This window comes from Ambystoma mexicanum, unplaced genomic scaffold (genome assembly GCF_040938575.1).
Source record: "Ambystoma mexicanum isolate Mex_15411 unplaced genomic scaffold, UKY_AmexF1_1 Mex_scaf52, whole genome shotgun sequence".
Classification (NCBI taxonomy): Eukaryota; Metazoa; Chordata; class Amphibia; order Caudata; family Ambystomatidae; genus Ambystoma; species Ambystoma mexicanum.
In genome coordinates this window covers 1,555,617-1,576,373 of record NW_027182469.1, presented here as the reverse complement: position 1 = coordinate 1,576,373, position 20,757 = coordinate 1,555,617, and the positions used below count along the sequence as shown (strand labels likewise).

Sequence of the window (20,757 nt, the reverse complement as noted above, 5' to 3'; positions counted from 1 at the left end):
CTCTATGAGCTGTTTGCATAATCTGAGATTGCCCTGCTTCCAGTCAAGGCGCAGCGGCCCCTTCTACTAAAAGGGATCAGCAGAGTGATCGCTAGTAGCAGAAATAAGGCAAGCAAGGCAATCAAGGCTTGTTTTTTTGTTCGGTCTCTTCCTTTTCACGATGCTTCAAAGTCAACGAAAGGTACATGTGCAAAACGCTCATGCATTGGCCGGGAATCGAACCCGGGCCTCCCGCGTGGCAGGCGAGAATTCTACCACTGAACCACCAATGCCTTACATGCTGCACACTGGCGCTACAGTGCTCTGGACCATTGCAGCCCAGAGCAGCTGATTTAACAGAGCACTGCAGTGACATGAGGATGGCGCCAGCTCCGGTGGGTGAATGGGAGCTGCGCTGCCCTGGCAGTCCTTCTCACTCACTTGGCCACGAACGGCCACGAACGGCCAGGTTCTATAGACAGGAAAAGTGGACAGAGGCAAGCACACTGGTAGATGAGGGTGGCCTTTGTATGGGTCGCTACTCTGAGTGCAGTTCCCTGAGCACCGTGCCTCAGGAAAGCCAGACTTCTACCGCAGGACTCAGGGGATATCTTTGCAGCCACACGAGGCTGACACCCTTTCAATCTGGGCTTCTGGGGTCTTCTGGGAATTATTTGCATAATAGAAGGTTTCCCGCCTTAAGTTGAAACTGCAGTTCCATCTTCTGCTAAAAGAGGGCAGCAGATTGCTTTCTTTGCGCAGAAAACAGACAAGCAATGCAATCATCTTATCTACCGTTTCCATTTTTCTTTTCCCATGCCTTTTAAAATATCAAGAGACACGTCTACAAAAGTGCCATGCATTGGCCGGGAATCGAACCCGGGCCTCCCGCTTGGGAAGCGAGAATTCTACCACTGAACTACCAATGCCTGACAAGCAGCATTACTGCGGTAGAGCGCTTGATTTAACACACCTGCCAGTTCCATGCGAATGGTCACTCGTAAACTCTTGACTTCTGCTGAAAGCCTCATTGAAGGCCTTTGCAGACGTGTGAGACTGGCACCTACTCGGGCTGGGCCTCTATGAGCTGTTTGCATAATCTGAGATTGCCCTGCTTCCAGTCAAGGCGCAGCGGCCCCTTCTACTAAAAGGGATCAGCAGAGTGATCGCTAGTAGCAGAAATAAGGCAAGCAAGGCAATCAAGGCTTGTTTTTTTGTTCGGTCTCTTCCTTTTCACGATGCTTCAAAGTCAACGAAAGGTACATGTGCAAAACGCTCATGCATTGGCCGGGAATCGAACCCGGGCCTCCCGCGTGGCAGGCGAGAATTCTACCACTGAACCACCAATGCCTTACATGCTGCACACTGGCGCTACAGTGCTCTGGACCATTGCAGCCCAGAGCAGCTGATTTAACAGAGCACTGCAGTGACATGAGGATGGCGCCAGCTCCGGTGGGTGAATGGGAGCTGCGCTGCCCTGGCAGTCCTTCTCACTCACTTGGCCACGAACGGCCACGAACGGCCAGGTTCTATAGACAGGAAAAGTGGACAGAGGCAAGCACACTGGTAGATGAGGGTGGCCTTTGTATGGGTCGCTACTCTGAGTGCAGTTCCCTGAGCACCGTGCCTCAGGAAAGCCAGACTTCTACCGCAGGACTCAGGGGATATCTTTGCAGCCACACGAGGCTGACACCCTTTCAATCTGGGCTTCTGGGGTCTTCTGGGAATTATTTGCATAATAGGTTTCCCGCCTTAAGTTGAAACTGCCGTTCCATCTTCTGCTAAAAGAGGGCAGCAGAGTGCTTTCTTTGCGCAGAAAACAGACAAGCAATGCAATCATCTTATCTACCGTTTCCATTTTTCTTTTCCCATGCCTTTTAAAATATCAAGAGACACGTCTACAAAAGTGCCATGCATTGGCCGGGAATCGAACCCGGGCCTCCCGCTTGGGAAGCGAGAATTCTACCACTGAACTACCAATGCCTGACAAGCAGCATTACTGCGGTAGAGCGCTTGATTTAACACACCTGCCAGTTCCATGCGAATGGTCACTCGTAAACTCTTGACTTCTGCTGAAAGCCTCATTGAAGGCCTTTGCAGACGTGTGAGACTGGCACCTACTCGGGCTGGGCCTCTATGAGCTGTTTGCATAATCTGAGATTGCCCTGCTTCCAGTCAAGGCGCAGCGGCCCCTTCTACTAAAAGGGATCAGCAGAGTGATCGCTAGTAGCAGAAATAAGGCAAGCAAGGCAATCAAGGCTTGTTTTTTTGTTCGGTCTCTTCCTTTTCACGATGCTTCAAAGTCAACGAAAGGTACATGTGCAAAACGCTCATGCATTGGCCGGGAATCGAACCCGGGCCTCCCGCGTGGCAGGCGAGAATTCTACCACTGAACCACCAATGCCTTACATGCTGCACACTGGCGCTACAGTGCTCTGGACCATTGCAGCCCAGAGCAGCTGATTTAACAGAGCACTGCAGTGGCATGAGGATGGCGCCAGCTCCGGTGGGTGAATGGGAGCTGCGCTGCCCTGGCAGTCCTTCTCACTCACTTGGCCACGAACGGCCACGAACGGCCAGGTTCTATAGACAGGAAAAGTGGACAGAGGCAAGCACACTGGTAGATGAGGGTGGCCTTTGTATGGGTCGCTACTCTGAGTGCAGTTCCCTGAGCACCGTGCCTCAGGAAAGCCAGACTTCTACCGCAGGACTCAGGGGATATCTTTGCAGCCACACGAGGCTGACACCCTTTCAATCTGGGCTTCTGGGGTCTTCTGGGAATTATTTGCATAATAGAAGGTTTCCCGCCTTAAGTTGAAACTGCAGTTCCATCTTCTGCTAAAAGAGGGCAGCAGATTGCTTTCTTTGCGCAGAAAACAGACAAGCAATGCAATCATCTTATCTACCGTTTCCATTTTTCTTTTCCCATGCCTTTTAAAATATCAAGAGACACGTCTACAAAAGTGCCATGCATTGGCCGGGAATCGAACCCAGGCCTCCCGCTTGGGAAGCGAGAATTCTACCACTGAACTACCAATGCTTGACAAGCAGCATTACTGCGGTAGAGCGCTTGATTTAACACACCTGCCAGTTCCATGCGAATGGTCACTCGTAAACTCTTGACTTCTGCTGAAAGCCTCATTGAAGGCCTTTGCAGACGTGTGAGACTGGCACCTACTCGGGCTGGGCCTCTATGAGCGTTTTGCATAATCTGAGATTGCCCTGCTTCCAGTCAAGGCGCAGCGGCCCCTTCTACTAAAAGGGATCAGCAGAGTGATCGCTAGTAGCAGAAATAAGGCAAGCAAGGCAATCAAGGCTTGTTTTTTTGTTCGGTCTCTTCCTTTTCACGATGCTTCAAAGTCAACGAAAGGTACATGTGCAAAACGCTCATGCATTGGCCGGGAATCGAACCCGGGCCTCCCGCGTGGCAGGCGAGAATTCTACCACTGAACCACCAATGCCTTACATGCTGCACACTGGCGCTACAGTGCTCTGGACCATTGCAGCCCAGAGCAGCTGATTTAACAGAGCACTGCAGTGACATGAGGATGGCGCCAGCTCCGGTGGGTGAATGGGAGCTGCGCTGCCCTGGCAGTCCTTCTCACTCACTTGGCCACGAACGGCCACGAACGGCCAGGTTCTATAGACAGGAAAAGTGGACAGAGGCAAGCACACTGGTAGATGAGGGTGGCCTTTGTATGGGTCGCTACTCTGAGTGCAGTTCCCTGAGCACCGTGCCTCAGGAAAGCCAGACTTCTACCGCAGGACTCAGGGGATATCTTTGCAGCCACACGAGGCTGACACCCTTTCAATCTGGGCTTCTGGGGTCTTCTGGGAATTATTTGCATAATAGGTTTCCCGCCTTAAGTTGAAACTGCCGTTCCATCTTCTGCTAAAAGAGGGCAGCAGAGTGCTTTCTTTGCGCAGAAAACAGACAAGCAATGCAATCATCTTATCTACCGTTTCCATTTTTCTTTTCCCATGCCTTTTAAAATATCAAGAGACACGTCTACAAAAGTGCCATGCATTGGCCGGGAATCGAACCCGGGCCTCCCGCTTGGGAAGCGAGAATTCTACCACTGAACTACCAATGCCTGACAAGCAGCATTACTGCGGTAGAGCACTTGATTTAACACACCTGCCAGTTCCATGCGAATGGTCACTCGTAAACTCTTGACTTCTGCTGAAAGCCTCATTGAAGGCCTTTGCAGACGTGTGAGACTGGCACCTACTCGGGCTGGGCCTCTATGAGCTGTTTGCATAATCTGAGATTGCCCTGCTTCCAGTCAAGGCGCAGCGGCCCCTTCTACTAAAAGGGATCAGCAGAGTGATCGCTAGTAGCAGAAATAAGGCAAGCAAGGCAATCAAGGCTTGTTTTTTTGTTCTGTCTCTTCCTTTTCACGATGCTTCAAAGTCAACGAAAGGTACATGTGCAAAACGCTCATGCATTGGCCGGGAATCGAACCCGGGCCTCCCGCGTGGCAGGCGAGAATTCTACCACTGAACCACCAATGCCTTACATGCTGCACACTGGCGCTACAGTGCTCTGGACCATTGCAGCCCAGAGCAGCTGATTTAACAGAGCACTGCAGTGACATGAGGATGGCGCCAGCTCCGGTGGGTGAATGGGAGCTGCGCTGCCCTGGCAGTCCTTCTCACTCACTTGGCCACGAACGGCCACGAACGGCCAGGTTCTATAGACAGGAAAAGTGGACAGAGGCAAGCACACTGGTAGATGAGGGTGGCCTTTGTATGGGTCGCTACTCTGAGTGCAGTTCCCTGAGCACCGTGCCTCAGGAAAGCCAGACTTCTACCGCAGGACTCAGGGGATATCTTTGCAGCCACACGAGGCTGACACCCTTTCAATCTGGGCTTCTGGGGTCTTCTGGGAATTATTTGCATAATAGGTTTCCCGCCTTAAGTTGAAACTGCCGTTCCATCTTCTGCTAAAAGAGGGCAGCAGAGTGCTTTCTTTGCGCAGAAAACAGACAAGCAATGCAATCATCTTATCTACCGTTTCCATTTTTCTTTTCCCATGCCTTTTAAAATATCAAGAGACACGTCTACAAAAGTGCCATGCATTGGCCGGGAATCGAACCCGGGCCTCCCGCTTGGGAAGCGAGAATTCTACCACTGAACTACCAATGCCTGACAAGCAGCATTACTGCGGTAGAGCGCTTGATTTAACACACCTGCCAGTTCCATGCGAATGGTCACTCGTAAACTCTTGACTTCTGCTGAAAGCCTCATTGAAGGCCTTTGCAGACGTGTGAGACTGGCACCTACTCGGGCTGGGCCTCTATGAGCTGTTTGCATAATCTGAGATTGCCCTGCTTCCAGTCAAGGCGCAGCGGCCCCTTCTACTAAAAGGGATCAGCAGAGTGATCGCTAGTAGCAGAAATAAGGCAAGCAAGGCAATCAAGGCTTGTTTTTTTGTTCGGTCTCTTCCTTTTCACGATGCTTCAAAGTCAACGAAAGGTACATGTGCAAAACGCTCATGCATTGGCCGGGAATCGAACCCGGGCCTCCCGCGTGGCAGGCGAGAATTCTACCACTGAACCACCAATGCCTTACATGCTGCACACTGGCGCTACAGTGCTCTGGACCATTGCAGCCCAGAGCAGCTGATTTAACAGAGCACTGCAGTGACATGAGGATGGCGCCAGCTCCGGTGGGTGAATGGGAGCTGCGCTGCCCTGGCAGTCCTTCTCACTCACTTGGCCACGAACGGCCACGAACGGCCAGGTTCTATAGACAGGAAAAGTGGACAGAGGCAAGCACACTGGTAGATGAGGGTGGCCTTTGTATGGGTCGCTACTCTGAGTGCAGTTCCCTGAGCACCGTGCCTCAGGAAAGCCAGACTTCTACCGCAGGACTCAGGGGATATCTTTGCAGCCACACGAGGCTGACACCCTTTCAATCTGGGCTTCTGGGGTCTTCTGGGAATTATTTGCATAATAGGTTTCCCGCCTTAAGTTGAAACTGCCGTTCCATCTTCTGCTAAAAGAGGGCAGCAGAGTGCTTTCTTTGCGCAGAAAACAGACAAGCAATGCAATCATCTTATCTACCGTTTCCATTTTTCTTTTCCCATGCCTTTTAAAATATCAAGAGACACGTCTACAAAAGTGCCATGCATTGGCCGGGAATCGAACCCGGGCCTCCCGCTTGGGAAGCGAGAATTCTACCACTGAACTACCAATGCCTGACAAGCAGCATTACTGCGGTAGAGCGCTTGATTTAACACACCTGCCAGTTCCATGCGAATGGTCACTCGTAAACTCTTGACTTCTGCTGAAAGCCTCATTGAAGGCCTTTGCAGACGTGTGAGACTGGCACCTACTCGGGCTGGGCCTCTATGAGCTGTTTGCATAATCTGAGATTGCCCTGCTTCCAGTCAAGGCGCAGCGGCCCCTTCTACTAAAAGGGATCAGCAGAGTGATCGCTAGTAGCAGAAATAAGGCAAGCAAGGCAATCAAGGCTTGTTTTTTTGTTCGGTCTCTTCCTTTTCACGATGCTTCAAAGTCAACGAAAGGTACATGTGCAAAACGCTCATGCATTGGCCGGGAATCGAACCCGGGCCTCCCGCGTGGCAGGCGAGAATTCTACCACTGAACCACCAATGCCTTACATGCTGCACACTGGCGCTACAGTGCTCTGGACCATTGCAGCCCAGAGCAGCTGATTTAACAGAGCACTGCAGTGACATGAGGATGGCGCCAGCTCCGGTGGGTGAATGGGAGCTGCGCTGCCCTGGCAGTCCTTCTCACTCACTTGGCCACGAACGGCCACGAACGGCCAGGTTCTATAGACAGGAAAAGTGGACAGAGGCAAGCACACTGGTAGATGAGGGTGGCCTTTGTATGGGTCGCTACTCTGAGTGCAGTTCCCTGAGCACCGTGCCTCAGGAAAGCCAGACTTCTACCGCAGGACTCAGGGGATATCTTTGCAGCCACACGAGGCTGACACCCTTTCAATCTGGGCTTCTGGGGTCTTCTGGGAATTATTTGCATAATAGAAGGTTTCCCGCCTTAAGTTGAAACTGCAGTTCCATCTTCTGCTAAAAGAGGGCAGCAGATTGCTTTCTTTGCGCAGAAAACAGACAAGCAATGCAATCATCTTATCTACCGTTTCCATTTTTCTTTTCCCATGCCTTTTAAAATATCAAGAGACACGTCTACAAAAGTGCCATGCATTGGCCGGGAATCGAACCCGGGCCTCCCGCTTGGGAAGCGAGAATTCTACCACTGAACTACCAATGCTTGACAAGCAGCATTACTGCGGTAGAGCGCTTGATTTAACACACCTGCCAGTTCCATGCGAATGGTCACTCGTAAACTCTTGACTTCTGCTGAAAGCCTCATTGAAGGCCTTTGCAGACGTGTGAGACTGGCACCTACTCGGGCTGGGCCTCTATGAGCGTTTTGCATAATCTGAGATTGCCCTGCTTCCAGTCAAGGCGCAGCGGCCCCTTCTACTAAAAGGGATCAGCAGAGTGATCGCTAGTAGCAGAAATAAGGCAAGCAAGGCAATCAAGGCTTGTTTTTTTGTTCGGTCTCTTCCTTTTCACGATGCTTCAAAGTCAACGAAAGGTACATGTGCAAAACGCTCATGCATTGGCCGGGAATCGAACCCGGGCCTCCCGCGTGGCAGGCGAGAATTCTACCACTGAACCACCAATGCCTTACATGCTGCACACTGGCGCTACAGTGCTCTGGACCATTGCAGCCCAGAGCAGCTGATTTAACAGAGCACTGCAGTGGCATGAGGATGGCGCCAGCTCCGGTGGGTGAATGGGAGCTGCGCTGCCCTGGCAGTCCTTCTCACTCACTTGGCCACGAACGGCCACGAACGGCCAGGTTCTATAGACAGGAAAAGTGGACAGAGGCAAGCACACTGGTAGATGAGGGTGGCCTTTGTATGGGTCGCTACTCTGAGTGCAGTTCCCTGAGCACCGTGCCTCAGGAAAGCCAGACTTCTACCGCAGGACTCAGGGGATATCTTTGCAGCCACACGAGGCTGACACCCTTTCAATCTGGGCTTCTGGGGTCTTCTGGGAATTATTTGCATAATAGGTTTCCCGCCTTAAGTTGAAACTGCCGTTCCATCTTCTGCTAAAAGAGGGCAGCAGAGTGCTTTCTTTGCGCAGAAAACAGACAAGCAATGCAATCATCTTATCTACCGTTTCCATTTTTCTTTTCCCATGCCTTTTAAAATATCAAGAGACACGTCTACAAAAGTGCCATGCATTGGCCGGGAATCGAACCCGGGCCTCCCGCTTGGGAAGCGAGAATTCTACCACTGAACTACCAATGCCTGACAAGCAGCATTACTGCGGTAGAGCACTTGATTTAACACACCTGCCAGTTCCATGCGAATGGTCACTCGTAAACTCTTGACTTCTGCTGAAAGCCTCATTGAAGGCCTTTGCAGACGTGTGAGACTGGCACCTACTCGGGCTGGGCCTCTATGAGCTGTTTGCATAATCTGAGATTGCCCTGCTTCCAGTCAAGGCGCAGCGGCCCCTTCTACTAAAAGGGATCAGCAGAGTGATCGCTAGTAGCAGAAATAAGGCAAGCAAGGCAATCAAGGCTTGTTTTTTTGTTCTGTCTCTTCCTTTTCACAATGCTTCAAAGTCAACGAAAGGTACATGTGCAAAACGCTCATGCATTGGCCGGGAATCGAACCCGGGCCTCCCGCGTGGCAGGCGAGAATTCTACCACTGAACCACCAATGCCTTACATGCTGCACACTGGCGCTACAGTGCTCTGGACCATTGCAGCCCAGAGCAGCTGATTTAACAGAGCACTGCAGTGACATGAGGATGGCGCCAGCTCCGGTGGGTGAATGGGAGCTGCGCTGCCCTGGCAGTCCTTCTCACTCACTTGGCCACGAACGGCCACGAACGGCCAGGTTCTATAGACAGGAAAAGTGGACAGAGGCAAGCACACTGGTAGATGAGGGTGGCCTTTGTATGGGTCGCTACTCTGAGTGCAGTTCCCTGAGCACCGTGCCTCAGGAAAGCCAGACTTCTACCGCAGGACTCAGGGGATATCTTTGCAGCCACACGAGGCTGACACCCTTTCAATCTGGGCTTCTGGGGTCTTCTGGGAATTATTTGCATAATAGGTTTCCCGCCTTAAGTTGAAACTGCCGTTCCATCTTCTGCTAAAAGAGGGCAGCAGAGTGCTTTCTTTGCGCAGAAAACAGACAAGCAATGCAATCATCTTATCTACCGTTTCCATTTTTCTTTTCCCATGCCTTTTAAAATATCAAGAGACACGTCTACAAAAGTGCCATGCATTGGCCGGGAATCGAACCCGGGCCTCCCGCTTGGGAAGCGAGAATTCTACCACTGAACTACCAATGCCTGACAAGCAGCATTACTGCGGTAGAGCGCTTGATTTAACACACCTGCCAGTTCCATGCGAATGGTCACTCGTAAACTCTTGACTTCTGCTGAAAGCCTCATTGAAGGCCTTTGCAGACGTGTGAGACTGGCACCTACTCGGGCTGGGCCTCTATGAGCTGTTTGCATAATCTGAGATTGCCCTGCTTCCAGTCAAGGCGCAGCGGCCCCTTCTACTAAAAGGGATCAGCAGAGTGATCGCTAGTAGCAGAAATAAGGCAAGCAAGGCAATCAAGGCTTGTTTTTTTGTTCGGTCTCTTCCTTTTCACGATGCTTCAAAGTCAACGAAAGGTACATGTGCAAAACGCTCATGCATTGGCCGGGAATCGAACCCGGGCCTCCCGCGTGGCAGGCGAGAATTCTACCACTGAACCACCAATGCCTTACATGCTGCACACTGGCGCTACAGTGCTCTGGACCATTGCAGCCCAGAGCAGCTGATTTAACAGAGCACTGCAGTGACATGAGGATGGCGCCAGCTCCGGTGGGTGAATGGGAGCTGCGCTGCCCTGGCAGTCCTTCTCACTCACTTGGCCACGAACGGCCACGAACGGCCAGGTTCTATAGACAGGAAAAGTGGACAGAGGCAAGCACACTGGTAGATGAGGGTGGCCTTTGTATGGGTCGCTACTCTGAGTGCAGTTCCCTGAGCACCGTGCCTCAGGAAAGCCAGACTTCTACCGCAGGACTCAGGGGATATCTTTGCAGCCACACGAGGCTGACACCCTTTCAATCTGGGCTTCTGGGGTCTTCTGGGAATTATTTGCATAATAGAAGGTTTCCCGCCTTAAGTTGAAACTGCAGTTCCATCTTCTGCTAAAAGAGGGCAGCAGATTGCTTTCTTTGCGCAGAAAACAGACAAGCAATGCAATCATCTTATCTACCGTTTCCATTTTTCTTTTCCCATGCCTTTTAAAATATCAAGAGACACGTCTACAAAAGTGCCATGCATTGGCCGGGAATCGAACCCAGGCCTCCCGCTTGGGAAGCGAGAATTCTACCACTGAACTACCAATGCTTGACAAGCAGCATTACTGCGGTAGAGCGCTTGATTTAACACACCTGCCAGTTCCATGCGAATGGTCACTCGTAAACTCTTGACTTCTGCTGAAAGCCTCATTGAAGGCCTTTGCAGACGTGTGAGACTGGCACCTACTCGGGCTGGGCCTCTATGAGCGTTTTGCATAATCTGAGATTGCCCTGCTTCCAGTCAAGGCGCAGCGGCCCCTTCTACTAAAAGGGATCAGCAGAGTGATCGCTAGTAGCAGAAATAAGGCAAGCAAGGCAATCAAGGCTTGTTTTTTTGTTCGGTCTCTTCCTTTTCACGATGCTTCAAAGTCAACGAAAGGTACATGTGCAAAACACTCATGCATTGGCCGGGAATCGAACCCGGGCCTCCCGCGTGGCAGGCGAGAATTCTACCACTGAACCACCAATGCCTTACATGCTGCACACTGGCGCTACAGTGCTCTGGACCATTGCAGCCCAGAGCAGCTGATTTAACAGAGCACTGCAGTGACATGAGGATGGCGCCAGCTCCGGTGGGTGAATGGGAGCTGCGCTGCCCTGGCAGTCCTTCTCACTCACTTGGCCACGAACGGCCACGAACGGCCAGGTTCTATAGACAGGAAAAGTGGACAGAGGCAAGCACACTGGTAGATGAGGGTGGCCTTTGTATGGGTCGCTACTCTGAGTGCAGTTCCCTGAGCACCGTGCCTCAGGAAAGCCAGACTTCTACCGCAGGACTCAGGGGATATCTTTGCAGCCACACGAGGCTGACACCCTTTCAATCTGGGCTTCTGGGGTCTTCTGGGAATTATTTGCATAATAGGTTTCCCGCCTTAAGTTGAAACTGCCGTTCCATCTTCTGCTAAAAGAGGGCAGCAGAGTGCTTTCTTTGCGCAGAAAACAGACAAGCAATGCAATCATCTTATCTACCGTTTCCATTTTTCTTTTCCCATGCCTTTTAAAATATCAAGAGACACGTCTACAAAAGTGCCATGCATTGGCCGGGAATCGAACCCGGGCCTCCCGCTTGGGAAGCGAGAATTCTACCACTGAACTACCAATGCCTGACAAGCAGCATTACTGCGGTAGAGCACTTGATTTAACACACCTGCCAGTTCCATGCGAATGGTCACTCGTAAACTCTTGACTTCTGCTGAAAGCCTCATTGAAGGCCTTTGCAGACGTGTGAGACTGGCACCTACTCGGGCTGGGCCTCTATGAGCTGTTTGCATAATCTGAGATTGCCCTGCTTCCAGTCAAGGCGCAGCGGCCCCTTCTACTAAAAGGGATCAGCAGAGTGATCGCTAGTAGCAGAAATAAGGCAAGCAAGGCAATCAAGGCTTGTTTTTTTGTTCTGTCTCTTCCTTTTCACGATGCTTCAAAGTCAACGAAAGGTACATGTGCAAAACGCTCATGCATTGGCCGGGAATCGAACCCGGGCCTCCCGCGTGGCAGGCGAGAATTCTACCACTGAACCACCAATGCCTTACATGCTGCACACTGGCGCTACAGTGCTCTGGACCATTGCAGCCCAGAGCAGCTGATTTAACAGAGCACTGCAGTGACATGAGGATGGCGCCAGCTCCGGTGGGTGAATGGGAGCTGCGCTGCCCTGGCAGTCCTTCTCACTCACTTGGCCACGAACGGCCACGAACGGCCAGGTTCTATAGACAGGAAAAGTGGACAGAGGCAAGCACACTGGTAGATGAGGGTGGCCTTTGTATGGGTCGCTACTCTGAGTGCAGTTCCCTGAGCACCGTGCCTCAGGAAAGCCAGACTTCTACCGCAGGACTCAGGGGATATCTTTGCAGCCACACGAGGCTGACACCCTTTCAATCTGGGCTTCTGGGGTCTTCTGGGAATTATTTGCATAATAGGTTTCCCGCCTTAAGTTGAAACTGCCGTTCCATCTTCTGCTAAAAGAGGGCAGCAGAGTGCTTTCTTTGCGCAGAAAACAGACAAGCAATGCAATCATCTTATCTACCGTTTCCATTTTTCTTTTCCCATGCCTTTTAAAATATCAAGAGACACGTCTACAAAAGTGCCATGCATTGGCCGGGAATCGAACCCGGGCCTCCCGCTTGGGAAGCGAGAATTCTACCACTGAACTACCAATGCCTGACAAGCAGCATTACTGCGGTAGAGCGCTTGATTTAACACACCTGCCAGTTCCATGCGAATGGTCACTCGTAAACTCTTGACTTCTGCTGAAAGCCTCATTGAAGGCCTTTGCAGACGTGTGAGACTGGCACCTACTCGGGCTGGGCCTCTATGAGCTGTTTGCATAATCTGAGATTGCCCTGCTTCCAGTCAAGGCGCAGCGGCCCCTTCTACTAAAAGGGATCAGCAGAGTGATCGCTAGTAGCAGAAATAAGGCAAGCAAGGCAATCAAGGCTTGTTTTTTTGTTCGGTCTCTTCCTTTTCACGATGCTTCAAAGTCAACGAAAGGTACATGTGCAAAACGCTCATGCATTGGCCGGGAATCGAACCCGGGCCTCCCGCGTGGCAGGCGAGAATTCTACCACTGAACCACCAATGCCTTACATGCTGCACACTGGCGCTACAGTGCTCTGGACCATTGCAGCCCAGAGCAGCTGATTTAACAGAGCACTGCAGTGACATGAGGATGGCGCCAGCTCCGGTGGGTGAATGGGAGCTGCGCTGCCCTGGCAGTCCTTCTCACTCACTTGGCCACGAACGGCCACGAACGGCCAGGTTCTATAGACAGGAAAAGTGGACAGAGGCAAGCACACTGGTAGATGAGGGTGGCCTTTGTATGGGTCGCTACTCTGAGTGCAGTTCCCTGAGCACCGTGCCTCAGGAAAGCCAGACTTCTACCGCAGGACTCAGGGGATATCTTTGCAGCCACACGAGGCTGACACCCTTTCAATCTGGGCTTCTGGGGTCTTCTGGGAATTATTTGCATAATAGGTTTCCCGCCTTAAGTTGAAACTGCCGTTCCATCTTCTGCTAAAAGAGGGCAGCAGAGTGCTTTCTTTGCGCAGAAAACAGACAAGCAATGCAATCATCTTATCTACCGTTTCCATTTTTCTTTTCCCATGCCTTTTAAAATATCAAGAGACACGTCTACAAAAGTGCCATGCATTGGCCGGGAATCGAACCCGGGCCTCCCGCTTGGGAAGCGAGAATTCTACCACTGAACTACCAATGCCTGACAAGCAGCATTACTGCGGTAGAGCGCTTGATTTAACACACCTGCCAGTTCCATGCGAATGGTCACTCGTAAACTCTTGACTTCTGCTGAAAGCCTCATTGAAGGCCTTTGCAGACGTGTGAGACTGGCACCTACTCGGGCTGGGCCTCTATGAGCTGTTTGCATAATCTGAGATTGCCCTGCTTCCAGTCAAGGCGCAGCGGCCCCTTCTACTAAAAGGGATCAGCAGAGTGATCGCTAGTAGCAGAAATAAGGCAAGCAAGGCAATCAAGGCTTGTTTTTTTGTTCGGTCTCTTCCTTTTCACGATGCTTCAAAGTCAACGAAAGGTACATGTGCAAAACGCTCATGCATTGGCCGGGAATCGAACCCGGGCCTCCCGCGTGGCAGGCGAGAATTCTACCACTGAACCACCAATGCCTTACATGGTGCACACTGGCGCTACAGTGCTCTGGACCATTGCAGCCCAGAGCAGCTGATTTAACAGAGCACTGCAGTGACATGAGGATGGCGCCAGCTCCGGTGGGTGAATGGGAGCTGCGCTGCCCTGGCAGTCCTTCTCACTCACTTGGCCACGAACGGCCACGAACGGCCAGGTTCTATAGACAGGAAAAGTGGACAGAGGCAAGCACACTGGTAGATGAGGGTGGCCTTTGTATGGGTCGCTACTCTGAGTGCAGTTCCCTGAGCACCGTGCCTCAGGAAAGCCAGACTTCTACCGCAGGACTCAGGGGATATCTTTGCAGCCACACGAGGCTGACACCCTTTCAATCTGGGCTTCTGGGGTCTTCTGGGAATTATTTGCATAATAGAAGGTTTCCCGCCTTAAGTTGAAACTGCAGTTCCATCTTCTGCTAAAAGAGGGCAGCAGATTGCTTTCTTTGCGCAGAAAACAGACAAGCAATGCAATCATCTTATCTACCGTTTCCATTTTTCTTTTCCCATGCCTTTTAAAATATCAAGAGACACGTCTACAAAAGTGCCATGCATTGGCCGGGAATCGAACCCGGGCCTCCCGCTTGGGAAGCGAGAATTCTACCACTGAACTACCAATGCTTGACAAGCAGCATTACTGCGGTAGAGCGCTTGATTTAACACACCTGCCAGTTCCATGCGAATGGTCACTCGTAAACTCTTGACTTCTGCTGAAAGCCTCATTGAAGGCCTTTGCAGACGTGTGAGACTGGCACCTACTCGGGCTGGGCCTCTATGAGCGTTTTGCATAATCTGAGATTGCCCTGCTTCCAGTCAAGGCGCAGCGGCCCCTTCTACTAAAAGGGATCAGCAGAGTGATCGCTAGTAGCAGAAATAAGGCAAGCAAGGCAATCAAGGCTTGTTTTTTTGTTCGGTCTCTTCCTTTTCACGATGCTTCAAAGTCAACGAAAGGTACATGTGCAAAACGCTCATGCATTGGCCGGGAATCGAACCCGGGCCTCCCGCGTGGCAGGCGAGAATTCTACCACTGAACCACCAATGCCTTACATGCTGCACACTGGCGCTACAGTGCTCTGGACCATTGCAGCCCAGAGCAGCTGATTTAACAGAGCACTGCAGTGGCATGAGGATGGCGCCAGCTCCGGTGGGTGAATGGGAGCTGCGCTGCCCTGGCAGTCCTTCTCACTCACTTGGCCACGAACGGCCACGAACGGCCAGGTTCTATAGACAGGAAAAGTGGACAGAGGCAAGCACACTGGTAGATGAGGGTGGCCTTTGTATGGGTCGCTACTCTGAGTGCAGTTCCCTGAGCACCGTGCCTCAGGAAAGCCAGACTTCTACCGCAGGACTCAGGGGATATCTTTGCAGCCACACGAGGCTGACACCCTTTCAATCTGGGCTTCTGGGGTCTTCTGGGAATTATTTGCATAATAGGTTTCCCGCCTTAAGTTGAAACTGCCGTTCCATCTTCTGCTAAAAGAGGGCAGCAGAGTGCTTTCTTTGCGCAGAAAACAGACAAGCAATGCAATCATCTTATCTACCGTTTCCATTTTTCTTTTCCCATGCCTTTTAAAATATCAAGAGACACGTCTACAAAAGTGCCATGCATTGGCCGGGAATCGAACCCGGGCCTCCCGCTTGGGAAGCGAGAATTCTACCACTGAACTACCAATGCCTGACAAGCAGCATTACTGCGGTAGAGCACTTGATTTAACACACCTGCCAGTTCCATGCGAATGGTCACTCGTAAACTCTTGACTTCTGCTGAAAGCCTCATTGAAGGCCTTTGCAGACGTGTGAGACTGGCACCTACTCGGGCTGGGCCTCTATGAGCTGTTTGCATAATCTGAGATTGCCCTGCTTCCAGTCAAGGCGCAGCGGCCCCTTCTACTAAAAGGGATCAGCAGAGTGATCGCTAGTAGCAGAAATAAGGCAAGCAAGGCAATCAAGGCTTGTTTTTTTGTTCTGTCTCTTCCTTTTCACAATGCTTCAAAGTCAACGAAAGGTACATGTGCAAAACGCTCATGCATTGGCCGGGAATCGAACCCGGGCCTCCCGCGTGGCAGGCGAGAATTCTACCACTGAACCACCAATGCCTTACATGCTGCACACTGGCGCTACAGTGCTCTGGACCATTGCAGCCCAGAGCAGCTGATTTAACAGAGCACTGCAGTGACATGAGGATGGCGCCAGCTCCGGTGGGTGAATGGGAGCTGCGCTGCCCTGGCAGTCCTTCTCACTCACTTGGCCACGAACGGCCACGAACGGCCAGGTTCTATAGACAGGAAAAGTGGACAGAGGCAAGCACACTGGTAGATGAGGGTGGCCTTTGTATGGGTCGCTACTCTGAGTGCAGTTCCCTGAGCACCGTGCCTCAGGAAAGCCAGACTTCTACCGCAGGACTCAGGGGATATCTTTGCAGCCACACGAGGCTGACACCCTTTCAATCTGGGCTTCTGGGGTCTTCTGGGAATTATTTGCATAATAGGTTTCCCGCCTTAAGTTGAAACTGCCGTTCCATCTTCTGCTAAAAGAGGGCAGCAGAGTGCTTTCTTTGCGCAGAAAACAGACAAGCAATGCAATCATCTTATCTACCGTTTCCATTTTTCTTTTCCCATGCCTTTTAAAATATCAAGAGACACGTCTACAAAAGTGCCATGCATTGGCCGGGAATCGAACCCGGGCCTCCCGCTTGGGAAGCGAGAATTCTACCACTGAACTACCAATGCCTGACAAGCAGCATTACTGCGGTAGAGCGCTTGATTTAACACACCTGCCAGTTCCATGCGAATGGTCACTCGTAAACTCTTGACTTCTGCTGAAAGCCTCATTGAAGGCCTTTGCAGACGTGTGAGACTGGCACCTACTCGGGCTGGGCCTCTATGAGCTGTTTGCATAATCTGAGATTGCCCTGCTTCCAGTCAAGGCGCAGCGGCCCCTTCTACTAAAAGGGATCAGCAGAGTGATCGCTAGTAGCAGAAATAAGGCAAGCAAGGCAATCAAGGCTTGTTTTTTTGTTCGGTCTCTTCCTTTTCACGATGCTTCAAAGTCAACGAAAGGTACATGTGCAAAACGCTCATGCATTGGCCGGGAATCGAACCCGGGCCTCCCGCGTGGCAGGCGAGAATTCTACCACTGAACCACCAATGCCTTACATGCTGCACACTGGCGCTACAGTGCTCTGGACCATTGCAGCCCAGAGCAGCTGATTTAACAGAGCACTGCAGTGACATGAGGATGGCGCCAGCTCCGGTGGGTGAATGGGAGCTGCGCTGCCCTGGCAGTCCTTCTCACTCACTTGGCCACGAACGGCCACGAACGGCCAGGTTCTATAGACAGGAAAAGTGGACAGAGGCAAGCACACTGGTAGATGAGGGTGGCCTTTGTATGGGTCGCTACTCTGAGTGCAGTTCCCTGAGCACCGTGCCTCAGGAAAGCCAGACTTCTACCGCAGGACTCAGGGGATATCTTTGCAGCCACACGAGGCTGACACCCTTTCAATCTGGGCTTCTGGGGTCTTCTGGGAATTATTTGCATAATAGGTTTCCCGCCTTAAGTTGAAACTGCCGTTCCATCTTCTGCTAAAAGAGGGCAGCAGAGTGCTTTCTTTGCGCAGAAAACAGACAAGCAATGCAATCATCTTATCTACCGTTTCCATTTTTCTTTTCCCATGCCTTTTAAAATATCAAGAGACACGTCTACAAAAGTGCCATGCATTGGCCGGGAATCGAACCCGGGCCTCCCGCTTGGGAAGCGAGAATTCTACCACTGAACTACCAATGCCTGACAAGCAGCATTACTGCGGTAGAGCACTTGATTTAACACACCTGCCAGTTCCATGCGAATGGTCACTCGTAAACTCTTGACTTCTGCTGAAAGCCTCATTGAAGGCCTTTGCAGACGTGTGAGACTGGCACCTACTCGGGCTGGGCCTCTATGAGCTGTTTGCATAATCTGAGATTGCCCTGCTTCCAGTCAAGGCGCAGCGGCCCCTTCTACTAAAAGGGATCAGCAGAGTGATCGCTAGTAGCAGAAATAAGGCAAGCAAGGCAATCAAGGCTTGTTTTTTTGTTCTGTCTCTTCCTTTTCACGATGCTTCAAAGTCAACGAAAGGTACATGTGCAAAACGCTCATGCATTGGCCGGGAATCGAACCCGGGCCTCCCGCGTGGCAGGCGAGAATTCTACCACTGAACCACCAATGCCTTACATGCTGCACACTGGCGCTACAGTGCTCTGGACCATTGCAGCCCAGAGCAGCTGATTTAACAGAGCACTGCAGTGACATGAGGATGGCGCCAGCTCCGGTGGGTGAATGGGAGCTGCGCTGCCCTGGCAGTCCTTCTCACTCACTTGGCCACGAACGGCCACGAACGGCCAGGTTCTATAGACAGGAAAAGTGGACAGAGGCAAGCACACTGGTAGATGAGGGTGGCCTTTGTATGGGTCGCTACTCTGAGTGCAGTTCCCTGAGCACCGTGCCTCAGGAAAGCCAGACTTCTACCGCAGGACTCAGGGGATATCTTTGCAGCCACACGAGGCTGACACCCTTTCAATCTGGGCTTCTGGGGTCTTCTGGGAATTATTTGCATAATAGGTTTCCCGCCTTAAGTTGAAACTGCCGTTCCATCTTCTGCTAAAAGAGGGCAGCAGAGTGCTTTCTTTGCGCAGAAAACAGACAAGCAATGCAATCATCTTATCTACCGTTTCCATTTTTCTTTTCCCATGCCTTTTAAAATATCAAGAGACACGTCTACAAAAGTGCCATGCATTGGCCGGGAATCGAACCCGGGCCTCCCGCTTGGGAAGCGAGAATTCTACCACTGAACTACCAATGCCTGACAAGCAGCATTACTGCGGTAGAGCGCTTGATTTAACACACCTGCCAGTTCCATGCGAATGGTCACTCGTAAACTCTTGACTTCTGCTGAAAGCCTCATTGAAGGCCTTTGCAGACGTGTGAGACTGGCACCTACTCGGGCTGGGCCTCTATGAGCTGTTTGCATAATCTGAGATTGCCCTGCTTCCAGTCAAGGCGCAGCGGCCCCTTCTACTAAAAGGGATCAGCAGAGTGATCGCTAGTAGCAGAAATAAGGCAAGCAAGGCAATCAAGGCTTGTTTTTTTGTTCGGTCTCTTCCTTTTCACGATGCTTCAAAGTCAACGAAAGGTACATGTGCAAAACGCTCATGCATTGGCCGGGAATCGAACCCGGGCCTCCCGCGTGGCAGGCGAGAATTCTACCACTGAACCACCAATGCCTTACATGCTGCACACTGGCGCTACAGTGCTCTGGACCATTGCAGCCCAGAGCAGCTGATTTAACAGAGCACTGCAGTGACATGAGGATGGCGCCAGCTCCGGTGGGTGAATGGGAGCTGCGCTGCCCTGGCAGTCCTTCTCACTCACTTGGCCACGAACGGCCACGAACGGCCAGGTTCTATAGACAGGAAAAGTGGACAGAGGCAAGCACACTGGTAGATGAGGGTGGCCTTTGTATGGGTCGCTACTCTGAGTGCAGTTCCCTGAGCACCGTGCCTCAGGAAAGCCAGACTTCTACCGCAGGACTCAGGGGATATCTTTGCAGCCACACGAGGCTGACACCCTTTCAATCTGGGCTTCTGGGGTCTTCTGGGAATTATTTGCATAATAGGTTTCCCGCCTTAAGTTGAAACTGCCGTTCCATCTTCTGCTAAAAGAGGGCAGCAGAGTGCTTTCTTTGCGCAGAAAACAGACAAGCAATGCAATCATCTTATCTACCGTTTCCATTTTTCTTTTCCCATGCCTTTTAAAATATCAAGAGACACGTCTACAAAAGTGCCATGCATTGGCCGGGAATCGAACCCGGGCCTCCCGCTTGGGAAGCGAGAATTCTACCACTGAACTACCAATGCCTGACAAGCAGCATTACTGCGGTAGAGCACTTGATTTAACACACCTGCCAGTTCCATGCGAATGGTCACTCGTAAACTCTTGACTTCTGCTGAAAGCCTCATTGAAGGCCTTTGCAGACGTGTGAGACTGGCACCTACTCGGGCTGGGCCTCTATGAGCTGTTTGCATAATCTGAGATTGCCCTGCTTCCAGTCAAGGCGCAGCGGCCCCTTCTACTAAAAGGGATCAGCAGAGTGATCGCTAGTAGCAGAAATAAGGCAAGCAAGGCAATCAAGGCTTGTTTTTTTGTTCTGTCTCTTCCTTTTCACGATGCTTCAAAGTCAACGAAAGGTACATGTGCAAAACGCTCATGCATTGGCCGGGAATCGAACCCGGGCCTCCCGCGTGGCAGGCGAGAATTCTACCACTGAACCACCAATGCCTTACATGCTGCACACTGGCGCTACAGTGCTCTGGACCATTGCAGCCCAGAGCAGCTGATTTAACAGAGCACTGCAGTGACATGAGGATGGCGCCAGCTCCGGTGGGTGAATGGGAGCTGCGCTGCCCTGGCAGTCCTTCTCACTCACTTGGCCACGAACGGCCACGAACGGCCAGGTTCTATAGACAGGAAAAGTGGACAGAGGCAAGCACACTGGTAGATGAGGGTGGCCTTTGTATGGGTCGCTACTCTGAGTGCAGTTCCCTGAGCACCGTGCCTCAGGAAAGCCAGACTTCTACCGCAGGACTCAGGGGATATCTTTGCAGCCACACGAGGCTGACACCCTTTCAATCTGGGCTTCTGGGGTCTTCTGGGAATTATTTGCATAATAGGTTTCCCGCCTTAAGTTGAAACTGCCGTTCCATCTTCTGCTAAAAGAGGGCA

At 51.6% G+C, this 20,757-nt stretch overlaps 39 non-coding genes across 39 annotated transcripts; all 39 read right to left on the bottom strand.

Moving 5' to 3' along the window:
- Positions 1–201: 201 nt before the first annotated feature.
- Positions 202–272, bottom strand: TRNAG-GCC (transfer RNA glycine (anticodon GCC)). The gene has a single exon. It is a non-coding gene; the product is annotated as a tRNA-Gly (tRNA).
- Positions 273–837: 565 nt separating this feature from the next.
- Positions 838–908, bottom strand: TRNAG-CCC (transfer RNA glycine (anticodon CCC)). The gene has a single exon. It is a non-coding gene; the product is annotated as a tRNA-Gly (tRNA).
- A 350-nt stretch (positions 909–1,258) lies between these two features.
- Positions 1,259–1,329, bottom strand: TRNAG-GCC (transfer RNA glycine (anticodon GCC)). Its single transcript has one exon. It is a non-coding gene; the product is annotated as a tRNA-Gly (tRNA).
- Positions 1,330–1,891: 562 nt separating this feature from the next.
- TRNAG-CCC (transfer RNA glycine (anticodon CCC)) lies at positions 1,892–1,962 on the bottom strand. Its single transcript has one exon. It is a non-coding gene; the product is annotated as a tRNA-Gly (tRNA).
- A 350-nt stretch (positions 1,963–2,312) lies between these two features.
- TRNAG-GCC (transfer RNA glycine (anticodon GCC)) lies at positions 2,313–2,383 on the bottom strand. The gene has a single exon. It is a non-coding gene; the product is annotated as a tRNA-Gly (tRNA).
- A 565-nt stretch (positions 2,384–2,948) lies between these two features.
- TRNAG-CCC (transfer RNA glycine (anticodon CCC)) lies at positions 2,949–3,019 on the bottom strand. The gene has a single exon. It is a non-coding gene; the product is annotated as a tRNA-Gly (tRNA).
- A 350-nt stretch (positions 3,020–3,369) lies between these two features.
- On the bottom strand, positions 3,370–3,440 carry TRNAG-GCC (transfer RNA glycine (anticodon GCC)). The gene has a single exon. It is a non-coding gene; the product is annotated as a tRNA-Gly (tRNA).
- Positions 3,441–4,002: 562 nt separating this feature from the next.
- TRNAG-CCC (transfer RNA glycine (anticodon CCC)) lies at positions 4,003–4,073 on the bottom strand. Its single transcript has one exon. It is a non-coding gene; the product is annotated as a tRNA-Gly (tRNA).
- Positions 4,074–4,423: 350 nt separating this feature from the next.
- On the bottom strand, positions 4,424–4,494 carry TRNAG-GCC (transfer RNA glycine (anticodon GCC)). Its single transcript has one exon. It is a non-coding gene; the product is annotated as a tRNA-Gly (tRNA).
- Positions 4,495–5,056: 562 nt separating this feature from the next.
- Positions 5,057–5,127, bottom strand: TRNAG-CCC (transfer RNA glycine (anticodon CCC)). The gene has a single exon. It is a non-coding gene; the product is annotated as a tRNA-Gly (tRNA).
- Positions 5,128–5,477: 350 nt separating this feature from the next.
- Positions 5,478–5,548, bottom strand: TRNAG-GCC (transfer RNA glycine (anticodon GCC)). Its single transcript has one exon. It is a non-coding gene; the product is annotated as a tRNA-Gly (tRNA).
- Positions 5,549–6,110: 562 nt separating this feature from the next.
- On the bottom strand, positions 6,111–6,181 carry TRNAG-CCC (transfer RNA glycine (anticodon CCC)). The gene has a single exon. It is a non-coding gene; the product is annotated as a tRNA-Gly (tRNA).
- A 350-nt stretch (positions 6,182–6,531) lies between these two features.
- On the bottom strand, positions 6,532–6,602 carry TRNAG-GCC (transfer RNA glycine (anticodon GCC)). Its single transcript has one exon. It is a non-coding gene; the product is annotated as a tRNA-Gly (tRNA).
- A 565-nt stretch (positions 6,603–7,167) lies between these two features.
- Positions 7,168–7,238, bottom strand: TRNAG-CCC (transfer RNA glycine (anticodon CCC)). The gene has a single exon. It is a non-coding gene; the product is annotated as a tRNA-Gly (tRNA).
- Positions 7,239–7,588: 350 nt separating this feature from the next.
- On the bottom strand, positions 7,589–7,659 carry TRNAG-GCC (transfer RNA glycine (anticodon GCC)). The gene has a single exon. It is a non-coding gene; the product is annotated as a tRNA-Gly (tRNA).
- A 562-nt stretch (positions 7,660–8,221) lies between these two features.
- TRNAG-CCC (transfer RNA glycine (anticodon CCC)) lies at positions 8,222–8,292 on the bottom strand. The gene has a single exon. It is a non-coding gene; the product is annotated as a tRNA-Gly (tRNA).
- A 350-nt stretch (positions 8,293–8,642) lies between these two features.
- On the bottom strand, positions 8,643–8,713 carry TRNAG-GCC (transfer RNA glycine (anticodon GCC)). The gene has a single exon. It is a non-coding gene; the product is annotated as a tRNA-Gly (tRNA).
- A 562-nt stretch (positions 8,714–9,275) lies between these two features.
- TRNAG-CCC (transfer RNA glycine (anticodon CCC)) lies at positions 9,276–9,346 on the bottom strand. Its single transcript has one exon. It is a non-coding gene; the product is annotated as a tRNA-Gly (tRNA).
- A 350-nt stretch (positions 9,347–9,696) lies between these two features.
- TRNAG-GCC (transfer RNA glycine (anticodon GCC)) lies at positions 9,697–9,767 on the bottom strand. The gene has a single exon. It is a non-coding gene; the product is annotated as a tRNA-Gly (tRNA).
- Positions 9,768–10,332: 565 nt separating this feature from the next.
- On the bottom strand, positions 10,333–10,403 carry TRNAG-CCC (transfer RNA glycine (anticodon CCC)). The gene has a single exon. It is a non-coding gene; the product is annotated as a tRNA-Gly (tRNA).
- A 350-nt stretch (positions 10,404–10,753) lies between these two features.
- On the bottom strand, positions 10,754–10,824 carry TRNAG-GCC (transfer RNA glycine (anticodon GCC)). Its single transcript has one exon. It is a non-coding gene; the product is annotated as a tRNA-Gly (tRNA).
- A 562-nt stretch (positions 10,825–11,386) lies between these two features.
- Positions 11,387–11,457, bottom strand: TRNAG-CCC (transfer RNA glycine (anticodon CCC)). Its single transcript has one exon. It is a non-coding gene; the product is annotated as a tRNA-Gly (tRNA).
- A 350-nt stretch (positions 11,458–11,807) lies between these two features.
- Positions 11,808–11,878, bottom strand: TRNAG-GCC (transfer RNA glycine (anticodon GCC)). The gene has a single exon. It is a non-coding gene; the product is annotated as a tRNA-Gly (tRNA).
- Positions 11,879–12,440: 562 nt separating this feature from the next.
- On the bottom strand, positions 12,441–12,511 carry TRNAG-CCC (transfer RNA glycine (anticodon CCC)). The gene has a single exon. It is a non-coding gene; the product is annotated as a tRNA-Gly (tRNA).
- A 350-nt stretch (positions 12,512–12,861) lies between these two features.
- Positions 12,862–12,932, bottom strand: TRNAG-GCC (transfer RNA glycine (anticodon GCC)). The gene has a single exon. It is a non-coding gene; the product is annotated as a tRNA-Gly (tRNA).
- A 562-nt stretch (positions 12,933–13,494) lies between these two features.
- TRNAG-CCC (transfer RNA glycine (anticodon CCC)) lies at positions 13,495–13,565 on the bottom strand. Its single transcript has one exon. It is a non-coding gene; the product is annotated as a tRNA-Gly (tRNA).
- Positions 13,566–13,915: 350 nt separating this feature from the next.
- Positions 13,916–13,986, bottom strand: TRNAG-GCC (transfer RNA glycine (anticodon GCC)). The gene has a single exon. It is a non-coding gene; the product is annotated as a tRNA-Gly (tRNA).
- Positions 13,987–14,551: 565 nt separating this feature from the next.
- TRNAG-CCC (transfer RNA glycine (anticodon CCC)) lies at positions 14,552–14,622 on the bottom strand. Its single transcript has one exon. It is a non-coding gene; the product is annotated as a tRNA-Gly (tRNA).
- Positions 14,623–14,972: 350 nt separating this feature from the next.
- TRNAG-GCC (transfer RNA glycine (anticodon GCC)) lies at positions 14,973–15,043 on the bottom strand. The gene has a single exon. It is a non-coding gene; the product is annotated as a tRNA-Gly (tRNA).
- Positions 15,044–15,605: 562 nt separating this feature from the next.
- On the bottom strand, positions 15,606–15,676 carry TRNAG-CCC (transfer RNA glycine (anticodon CCC)). Its single transcript has one exon. It is a non-coding gene; the product is annotated as a tRNA-Gly (tRNA).
- Positions 15,677–16,026: 350 nt separating this feature from the next.
- TRNAG-GCC (transfer RNA glycine (anticodon GCC)) lies at positions 16,027–16,097 on the bottom strand. The gene has a single exon. It is a non-coding gene; the product is annotated as a tRNA-Gly (tRNA).
- A 562-nt stretch (positions 16,098–16,659) lies between these two features.
- Positions 16,660–16,730, bottom strand: TRNAG-CCC (transfer RNA glycine (anticodon CCC)). The gene has a single exon. It is a non-coding gene; the product is annotated as a tRNA-Gly (tRNA).
- Positions 16,731–17,080: 350 nt separating this feature from the next.
- Positions 17,081–17,151, bottom strand: TRNAG-GCC (transfer RNA glycine (anticodon GCC)). Its single transcript has one exon. It is a non-coding gene; the product is annotated as a tRNA-Gly (tRNA).
- A 562-nt stretch (positions 17,152–17,713) lies between these two features.
- TRNAG-CCC (transfer RNA glycine (anticodon CCC)) lies at positions 17,714–17,784 on the bottom strand. The gene has a single exon. It is a non-coding gene; the product is annotated as a tRNA-Gly (tRNA).
- Positions 17,785–18,134: 350 nt separating this feature from the next.
- On the bottom strand, positions 18,135–18,205 carry TRNAG-GCC (transfer RNA glycine (anticodon GCC)). The gene has a single exon. It is a non-coding gene; the product is annotated as a tRNA-Gly (tRNA).
- A 562-nt stretch (positions 18,206–18,767) lies between these two features.
- Positions 18,768–18,838, bottom strand: TRNAG-CCC (transfer RNA glycine (anticodon CCC)). Its single transcript has one exon. It is a non-coding gene; the product is annotated as a tRNA-Gly (tRNA).
- Positions 18,839–19,188: 350 nt separating this feature from the next.
- On the bottom strand, positions 19,189–19,259 carry TRNAG-GCC (transfer RNA glycine (anticodon GCC)). The gene has a single exon. It is a non-coding gene; the product is annotated as a tRNA-Gly (tRNA).
- A 562-nt stretch (positions 19,260–19,821) lies between these two features.
- TRNAG-CCC (transfer RNA glycine (anticodon CCC)) lies at positions 19,822–19,892 on the bottom strand. Its single transcript has one exon. It is a non-coding gene; the product is annotated as a tRNA-Gly (tRNA).
- A 350-nt stretch (positions 19,893–20,242) lies between these two features.
- TRNAG-GCC (transfer RNA glycine (anticodon GCC)) lies at positions 20,243–20,313 on the bottom strand. Its single transcript has one exon. It is a non-coding gene; the product is annotated as a tRNA-Gly (tRNA).
- Positions 20,314–20,757: the final 444 nt, after the last annotated feature.